Source organism: Gracilinanus agilis, chromosome 4, assembly GCF_016433145.1.
Source record: "Gracilinanus agilis isolate LMUSP501 chromosome 4, AgileGrace, whole genome shotgun sequence".
Classification (NCBI taxonomy): domain Eukaryota; kingdom Metazoa; phylum Chordata; class Mammalia; order Didelphimorphia; family Didelphidae; genus Gracilinanus; species Gracilinanus agilis.
This window is the reverse complement of record NC_058133.1, coordinates 354,220,157-354,230,368: the sequence shown is the minus strand read 5'-3', so window position 1 is coordinate 354,230,368 and position 10,212 is coordinate 354,220,157. Positions and strand designations below refer to the sequence as shown.

The window sequence follows — 10,212 nt, the reverse complement described above, 5'->3', positions numbered from 1 at the left end:
TACCAGGGAAAACAAAATGTGTATTTATACTCAAGTAATGGGCAGCGGGTAGCACAGTGGACACTCATCTGACTGAGTTCAAGTCACAACCCCATTTTGGATCACTTTCCTCATCTGTAAAATGAGCTGCAGAGAAGGAAATGGCAAACCACTCCAGTATCCTTACCAACAAAACCCCAAATAGGGTCACAGAGATTTGGGCATGACTGAACCAACCAAACAACAACAGTAAAAATTAGTCAAATACAAAACATATACAAAATAATTTGGAGGAGAGTGGTTCTGGCAGCTCGAGGAATCAAGCAAGGTTTCATGTAGGAGGTGACCATTGAGCTGAGCTTTAAAATAGGGATACTAAGAAGTGATGGTGAGAATTAATGCATTCTAGGAATAGAGACATTCTGTGTAAAGGCATATAGATGGTGATGGATTATGGTGAATGAGAAAAAAAAAGAGGAAGAACAGAAAAGTCAAACAGAGGGGCTTTCTAGAGGAAACCTGGAGCCACCAAAGTTTCTTGTGTCAGCACAAAACAAATACCTCAATTTCATGGAATTTTGTGATATTGATATTATGAAATTGATAATATGCAATATGTTAATGTTAATAACATTGATAAAAATTAATACTAAAAAGTATTTCTCATTCATGCTTTGCTCTAGGCAGCTGCCTATCTTACCCCTGCCTAGTTCTAATTGTTCCAGAATTGTCTGGCTGTGACTTGGGCTAGAAAAAAATGGCAATGAATTACTAGTTAGCCTCTTTGGTGCCTTCGGCACAATTATTATTATTGGGCTGCAAGGATCTTTGGCTCATATCCTGTATCAAAGGAGTTTTGTAGCCTGTTCTCGAATCTGCCCTTCTGCTCTCTACTCACTCAGAGTTGGTATCAAAGGGCATTCAACCAGTTGTATAGATATATAGATATTGGGGAATATTAAAATTGAAAAACTATGGATCACAGTGGAGAGGCATATACTAAGCCCTCAGTAAATGTTTATTGGCTTGTGACCTGACTATAGTGGGAAGAATGCTGGATATAGAGTTAAATAACCTTGTCCTAAGTCTTCTATTTTGTTTACTCACTGTGACTTTTTGCGAGTCACTTGATCCTGTTAAATGTGTTTCCCCCTTTTTGGAATGAGAGGGTTTTATTAGATGATCACCACAGTTCCTTCACAGCACTAAATTTGGGTAGGATCCCAAATTTAAAATAGAAGCCTTTTTTATCTAAATGCTAACTTTTTAGTCCCATCCTAAAGGTATCTTGGAAGAGATGGAGGGCTGAGAAAATTGGTCAGAAGTAGATTAAACCAAGTTATTTGTCTAATGGCAATGCTTATACAAGTAAACTGATTAGCTCTCAAACAATACAGGCTTGGGATTTGATTGCAGATCTCTCTCTGAAGGATGACAGATTAAGCGGAGTGGAGCAAAAATGAGAAATGGCTTCATTGGAGCTGGAGGGAAAATGAAAATGTGTTCCATTTCCTATTATGGTTTGTGGCTTTACTTGTGTTACCCCTGTGAAGAGAAGGTAGATGCCTTAAAGTAAAACAAGTGTGGGGAGGGAAGAAACATACTTCCAAGTTTATATTTGTTGCTTTAATGTTGCAGAGACAGCATGGAGTAATGGCCAGAAAGTCGGCTTTGGAGTGCGTATGGCTTGGATTTAATTTCTTACTTTCAGAACTATTTGGCCATGAACAAATGCCTTAAACTTTTCTTAACATTACCAGAAAATACTTTTATACCTCTAAGTCATTTATAAATAGCCAATATGGATCTATTGGAGTAATTCTATACTCTTAAGAAATCACAAGTCCGAAATCAGTAAAGCCACAAAACTTGAAGCCACATATTTTGTCATGGAGGCTACCCGTTTTTACCATTAGAAGTCCCCAGTTCCCAGTGCAAATAACATTTCTTGCTATTCATTTCTCCAATTCTTGAACAAAAATAAAAAGAGAATAGAGCAGGGGACGAAATGAATTCTGGTTAAAAAAAAAAAAAAAAGCCCAGGAGAGAACCCTTGGGCCCCTGATCTGTAACTCTGATGCACCTCACCCCTACGGAGAGCTCCACATCGCCCTTCCTTGTAAGTGGTGGGTAAGCAAGCAGCAGGACTCAGTGTCTCCGCCTGCCAAGCAGCTCGGCACTTGCAGCTGTGGGCGCATCTGGGGGGCGCGTGCGCCGTGACAGCCCGCTTCTGGGCACCGCCACCACCTCCTCCCGGCTCCAATGCCTATTTTAGTCCCAGCTGAGGCTAGGAGCAGGGGCTGGGGCGGAAAGTGAGGGGCTGATCATAGAAGAGTGTTTGGGGGCAGGCACCCGCGGGCCCCCTGAGAGTCATAGTGCCAGCGCCGAACCTTGCTTCCCAGATTCTGGGAGCGCTTAATTCCTTGCTCTGGGAGAAACTTTGTCTGATGTGAGCTCGACTGTCAGCGGCAGAGAACGAAAGGTAAGAGCTGCTGGGCTGAGGAGAGAAGCGCCCCAATTTCAGTCTCCTATATCTCTGTTCCTCCCACCCCCTGCCTCGAGGGCAGCCTTGCCCCTTCTGGGTGAAAATTGGAAGCGAAAGTAGGCGGCGCGGGTGTTCAAAATAACTTTTCCCTTGGTGTTGCTAGGACCCTTCTCTACCCTGGGCTCTGCCTGCGCCCCAGGCAGTAGCTAGCTCTTCCTCAGGGTTTTGCTCTCTTATTTTCCTCTTCTGTCCCGCCCTGGGGTCTACAGCCCTTGGCTGGGTTCCGCTGCCCCAATTCTGGTCTCTTTTCCTCAAGTCCTTTACTCCTGTGGTTAACCTCAGAATCGCCACAGATTTAAATGTCCCAGGAGGGAGGCTTTGCTTGGCCCCTTACAAGTATGAAGGATTTTGTTGAGCAACCGGCTCCAGTTTCCTTCCCTGTAAAATAGAATGTACCTCTAAACACAGCCTCCTTTTGGCTATTGCGTACAACTTGATGGCCATTCTGGGTCTCTTGTGCCTAATCGTTCTTTTAACCCCTACTTTTGAAAGTATTTCTGTTTAGTCCTGAGATATTTTGGTGGAGCTAGGAGCAGGGGGATTTACCTGGGGATTTAGTCCAGCCCCGCAGGAAGAGATGGAAAGCATTCTGGCCAAAGAGAACTAGCTGCAGGTTCCCTTGCAGTCTTTCCTAGAGCTCCCCTGCTTTACCAAATCTGGCTGCTCTTTCTTCCTCCCCTCCATCATCCAAGAAAACTGCAGGTCCAGGAGGAAACAGTAGCAATTTCATCCTCCAGAAATCACAGAATCTCAGGAATTGAAAGGAACATAAGAAGGCAGCACTTTAGTCTTCCCTCCCTAAAGAACGAGGTAAGCTAGAACCCGTGTAAACTTGAATCCGGGATAAGGTCCCCAGTCTAAATAGCTACCCTGGGGCCCAATTTTGAAGGTAGAGAGTAACAAGTTCGGCAGAGACAGCATAGAAATTGCAGGGCCTGCTTTGAAGAACTGGATAGATGCACAGTGATTCTCAACAATGAAATACCATTTGAGGTGACCCTCAGCTTCTTGGAAAGGATTTAGTCCAACTTTCAAATAGAAATAAATAATCCCAGACTTTGGAAAAAAAAAAAAGAACCTAAATCTCTTCTCCTCCCTACCTCCATATTTCTTCGAGTTTTTGGGGTTTGCTCAGTTTGGGGTGGGTTTAGTTTGTTTGTTTGTTTCTCATCAGCAATATCATTTGGCATAACTGATATTAATCTGAAAAATATAAGTAGATTCTGAAGCAGACAAATTTATTGCAAATAGAGACTCAAAAATGAATGGGGATGGTGAGAATAATTTCTTGAAAAATTCCAGAAGATTACCATTTTAATAATCAATTACCTTAATTATGTTTCACAGTTGAACAATGCAGTAAATTGTCTAAAGCAGAAGGAAAGATTGGCCAAGAGTGGTGGAACTCTATTCTCCTTAATTAGTTTTAAATTGCTATCTTAGTAAACCAGGAGATCTGTTCAATATTTATAGACACCTGGGAACATGGAATTTCTCTGGGGCATATGGCTTTTGTAACAGAAGCTTATTTAATATGTGCTTAATAAGACAGTTATACAGTAGCACCATCATTTTAGTACTCACCAGTACTTCCACATCTTTGAGTCTAATAACTTGTGGCTTACTGGTAATGTAACTATAAATTGTTCTCAAGTGTCTGATCTGTGGAGGGAGAGTTTTCATACCAAGGTTTTTCCTAAACTGATGAAATTGTAAAGCAGACCAAAAAACAACTCTTCCCCCGCCACCCCACCTCACCCTTATATTTAATCATGTCTTTTGTTATGATGGTTGGTTGGAAACCCAAGAAATGTAAAGAAAAATCCTTTTTAGTTTCTAGCAAGGAGTAGGCATTTAATAAGTATCTGTATATAAATATTTCACATGCAGTCACTCAAATTATTATTCTTTTAGCTTCATTTGTCTTCCATACTCTCTAAAAAGAATATCCAGTTACATAACAGTATATTGAGATATTCAACACTACACTTGTTATTTGTGAATTAGGGAGGTCCAGTGCAAGAAGGAGAAAATTAGGGTTGTGAAGTCTTATTTTTTTCTATTTACTTGAGAGCCAATATGGCATAGTATAGCGGTTTTCAAACTTGTTGGCCTCAGGACCCCTTTATGCTTTTTAATTTTTTAATTTTTTCCCAGATTACATGTCAATACAATTTTTAACAATTGATTTCTGATATTTTGCAAACTATATTCTCTCCTTACTGCCCTTTCCCTTTCTTCAAGATGTCAGGAAATATGATCTAGATTGTATATGTATGTTACCTACAATGCATATTTTTATATTTTTTATGTTGCGAAAGAAGACCCATATCACTTAGACTAGAGAAAAATTAATGAAAGAAATAAAGTGAAGAATAGTATGTTTTAACCTGTATTGAGATTCTATTAGTTCCTTCTATGGCAGCATATAGCCTTTTTCCTCACGAATCTTTTGGAGTTGTTCTGGATCTTTGCAGTTATATTTACCTTTTACACTCTTGAAATTATTGTAGACCCTCTGAAGTGGATTATATCTATCTATATTTATTGTACCATATAGTATTATTTTGAAGATAGTTTCAACTTTGCAGACTTTCTGTAATCTTCTCAGGGGCCTCCAAGACTCCCTAAGTGAGTGAATTTGCTGTATTTGCAGTCAGTAAGGCCTAGACTGTATTCCTTCTTGACATTAGCTGTGTGACCACAGACAATCTAATTGACCTCTGAGAACCCCAATTTCCTTATCTGTCAAACAAGGACAATAATACCTACATTACTTACCCAAAAGAATTGTGCATCTCAAATAAGATAATATACATAAAAGTGCCATGCAAACTTTTTAGCACTATATAAATGTTAGCCATTATTAATACTTACAGCGTCATCTTGAGTAAGTAATTTAATCTCTTTGTGCCTCAGTTTCTTCATTTGTAAAAGGAATTAAAATGAATAATAAATGTACCACTTATCTTACAAAGCTGACTGAAGGACACTGGAATATTATAAAGCATTTCAAGATGTGAGCTATTACATTGTATAATTTTGTATAATCTACAAATATATTAATATTATATTTTGTATTTGCATGGATGTATTATGAATGTATTTGTATAATTTTGCATAATTTATGAAAAATAATTAAATGCATTTTCCATCAACCAGTGAATGTGTCATTCCAAATTTGCATATTGTGGCATACTAGAAACTACTTTTGTATTTACACAGAACTTTTATGAAAACTTTTATTAAAAAGGAAATTTTTAAATGGTTTTTTTGACCGGTATTAAATAGTTTTAGAATCCATGTTGTTCAGTCATATTTCATTCATGTTCATACAACCCCTCAAATGCTGTCATGTTTCCTACTTTGAAGGAAAAAAAATTTGTTATTATAAAAGCATCACCAGATTTTGTGTTCTTTGAGCTTTTATATTTAAAACATAAGAATTTGTAATTAGGAATTTGAAAGAAAGCAAAAATTTTGATTCAAGTCAAATCATCTGTTAATAATGCCACCTGTTCAGTTTTCTGTTTTGTGTATTTTCTATAGATACCTAAAAGGTGGGAGAAATACCTTTATGCTTACCCCAGAGTTTAATGCTCTTAGAATTTACAACCATACTTACTATAAATCAGGATTGTACTGGATTACAAACCTCTCTTTTCCAAAAGAGCCAGATTTTGTACAAGATTGGTGAATATTCTGCTTAACTGTTAAAATAAAGATAGTCGTAGGTCCATGATTCTCCTTTATGTCCCATATATCATCCCTTGGACAAACACGACTCTGGCTCTACTCCATCTAGTGGGGTAAATTAGTAAAATTAGTTTTATTGGTTTTAATATTAAGAAGGAATGCCATCTTGCAAAAAAATAGATAGATCACTATATTAAATCCTACCTCTGACATTTGTGACCTTGGTCAAATTACTTCTAATAATTCTCAAGCTTATCCTTTCTTTTTTTTAAATTTTTAAAATTTGGAATATTTTCCATAATTCCATGATTCATGATTTTATCAACCCCTCTTCCCTCCCCCCTCCCAGAGTTGATAAGGCTTATCCTTTCTTACAGTATTGTAAGAAATACTTTTTGTAAAGAGTTGTAAAATTATGAGCTGTTTAGTTAGTTATTGTTAAGAAGTTGTTTTGGCCAAGCTACGGTGAAAGGAATGTTTTTTAAAAAATTTAAATGACAATAATCATGATATAGCACAATACTCTAAAGCTCAGGAATGCCCCTCTTAAGTAGTTCATGTGTTCCCAAATAATGACCAGCGTACTCTACAGAAGTAGATTAAAGACATTCTACTTCCTTTTTATTTATGTAGTCTCAATCATGATAAAACACACGCACACACATACACACGCGCGCGAGCGCACACACACACTAATAGCATAATCCAACTTCCTTTGTCTTGATCACTTCATGAGTTCATTTGTGGAGTAGATTACAAGCATATTATACTAAAATAAATATCTCCAATACAAAAGAAAAATCACATTAATGATCTGTAGGCAAAACAATGACGTTTTTTCAGAACTTAATATTCTCTTTAATTAATCTTGGTTTTGTTTACTTTGCTATGCTTTTTTTTTTTTAATTTTTTTTTTTTAATTTTTAAACCCTTAACTTCTGTGTATTGACTTATAGGTGGAATAGTGGTAAGGGTAGGCAATGGGGGTCAAGTGACTTGCCCAGGGTCACACAGCTGGGAAGTGTCTGAGGCCAGATTTGAACCTAGGACCTCCCGTCTCTAGGCCTGGCTCTCAATCCACTGAGCTACCCAGCTGCCCCTTTGCTATGCTTTTTAAAGCACTTGAATCTTTTTTTTTTTTAAACTCTTGTCCTCTGTCTTAGATCCAATATTGGTTCTAAGGCAGAAGAATGATGATAGCTAGCCATTTGGAGTTAAGTGACTTGACCAAGATCACACAGCTAAGAAGTGCCTGAGGCTAGATTTGAAACTCAGAATCTCTTATCTCTAGGCCTGGCTATCTATCCATGGAGCCACCCATCTGCCCCATGCAACTGCATCTTACTATAATTTGTTCATTCTTTTGAAATAACATTTCCTATAAATAAACTTAGTTCATAATTACCAAGTCTTCAAAATATAACCCCCTTTAGTCATATCAGGATTGTATTACTTTAAAGATAAAGAAAATTAATTTTTGTCTGCATTTAAAGTTAGTTTATCACAGAAAAAAAATGACTTTAAGTGCTTCTTCAAGAAATTTTAGATATTTTGTCATTGCTGTTAAAGCCAGCTACAAAATAAGCCAATTTCCAAAATATTTAAAATATGTATACATGTAGCGTGTATATTTTATATATTATGTACAAGTGAATAATGTACTCTATCACTGACAGCTTAATTGTAAACCTACTAAGAATTTCATGTTAGACTTTCTAATATTCTACTTGATTAAAGGTCCATTTCTGCTATAAAGTCATCTGATTCAGTTAGTCTTGGAGGCATGTTGTAGTATAATATCTGATCTTCTTTATGTAGTCATACTTTATTGTGGATGAAATGATCATGATGCCTACAAGAAAAGATATGGCAATCAGTAGTAATGTAGCTGACAATTTCTCATCTATTATTAATTCAGTAGGGAAAAATTGGTAGGGCAAAATATGTTGGTATGTTGGTAAAAACTATTGATCATAAAAACATTTCAACTCTTCTTGAATTTTCTTTAGATGCAGCTAAAATGTTAATAACCATTTTTTTCTTTGAGATTTTTTTAAAAGAATGATTATTCAGGAAAAATTTAGTCTAACGTGGGGGAGGATTTGTTAATAGGAAATGTTTCATCAGCTACCAGTCTTCTTGCTAGGCACATTTAATATGTCTTAATTGCAGTGATCATAATCAATTTATGTGCTATGGGATTTAGTAATTCCTAGAAAATAAATAGGAATTTAAGCTGAGGCTTTTTTCCTCCCCAAATTATAACATTTGGATGGTTTGTGATTTTCTATATTTTCTGTTTATCCTATATTTTAGTTATTTCTATTTTTCTAATCCTTTTACTAGATGATGGATAGGGATCTGATCTGAACTTTTCTTTCTCCATGCACTTAGTATAATATTTTGTAAGCAGCCTGTACAGATTTAATAAATGTTTATTGAATTGAAGTGAAGGGAATTGTATTATTTATACTCTATATAAATGTATAGGTGTGGTAACCTGCCTAGTATTAGGCTGTCAATAAAAATGAATTGGAGGAATGAATCCCAATATAAAATAAATTACCAGGTAAGTTTTGACAGGGATACATTTGCTCTAACTTGGACATTTTAAATGTGATTGGATTTTATCTCTTTTTTTTGTTGTTGTTGTTTTGGCAAAATATCTAAGTTAGCTTTAGCCTTTTGTTAGTATCATTATGTTTATGCACTTCAGAACAATGCAGAAATTGGACATTGCTTCAATTAGCCGTTTATCAAGTCTACTTATTGATTTTTCAGTAACTCATATAGTAAAAGAAGCCGTATTCCAAAATTCTGTGATTGTTTCATGTAAATTTTGCAAGAACTCAAAGCAAGTCTTTCAGCATTTAAAAAAATGTGGAATTTATCCAAAATTCCATCTTAACTCTCACTATAAGCTCTGACTCTTCGGAATACCTAACCAGTACTAATTACTTCTTAAAATTTTTATTTTGCATGTTTTCAGTAATGGAAAGAGGTAAAGTCCAATGAAAAATAGATATTAAAAACTGTTCCAATTTGAGTAATTTTTTTCTGAAGCAGCTACATTAATATTTTAGGGTTTTCACCATAAAGCCAAGTAGTTTTTGTAATGGACCAGTTTCAGAGAGTTCATAATAAAACTTTTTCATTTAAGAGTGATACTCCACAAAAGATAAAGGAGTCAGCAAATGGTGCCACTTGGTGTTGAGTTTTATGTAAGCATGTACTGAACACTTAGATTTTCTACAAAACCGCATTTATTAAAGGCAGGAGTACTTAAATAAATAGGAGGAGAACTGATAAGTGAATAGAAAGCAATGTAGGTGAAAAATGAATTTGGTTTGGGTAGTCAGTAAAGACATGAGCTTTACACACACACACACACACAATTTTTTCTTTTCATTGTTTGAGTTGTTAAATAGTCGTGTAGATCAAAATTAGACAATTGGATTCCAAGAAGGTATTTCTAAGTTTTTGTATCAGTAGCCTTCTAAATACAGATTATTTTGATCTCTTCATTTAAAATTTTTTATGAAACTAATACTCAAGTTGTGCCTTTATTATTATTCATAGGCACTTATAGTTTTCAATAACGGTTTCCTCAATAATCTTTTATTCTTTACAACTCTCCAGTGACTTCCCTACCTCTATACCCAACCAAGCCACTTTTTGTAACAAAGAACCACTAAGTAAAATAAACCAACCCCTATGTCTGACTATATATACTCAGTTGTTCACTTGTAGGCAACTACCTAAGGGGCGGGAAGAGGGAATAATGCTACACTGTGTAGAAGAAAATGCTTTTTAATTTTTGAAGTACAACTTAGGAAAATCACTACCTGGAAAGTAAAGCATGATTTAATAGTAATAATAGAAGTAATTAAGTCCTGCATATGTCTGTGTGTGTATGTGTGTATGTAAAAGAGAGAGAGAGAGAGAGAGAGAGAGAGAGAGAGAGAGAGAGAGAGAGAGAGAGAGAGAGAGAG

At 36.1% G+C, this 10,212-nt stretch overlaps 1 protein-coding gene across 1 annotated transcript in view; it reads left to right on the top strand.

Moving 5' to 3' along the window:
* The first annotated feature begins 2,270 nt into the window (after positions 1-2,270).
* The window catches only part of BVES (blood vessel epicardial substance), a 79,843-nt gene continuing 71,901 nt past the window's right edge, over positions 2,271-10,212 (top strand). Inside the window, exon 1 of the mRNA XM_044676623.1 lies at positions 2,271-2,461. The gene's annotated coding sequence lies outside the window, so the exon portion shown is untranslated. The remainder of the gene's footprint in view (positions 2,462-10,212) is intronic.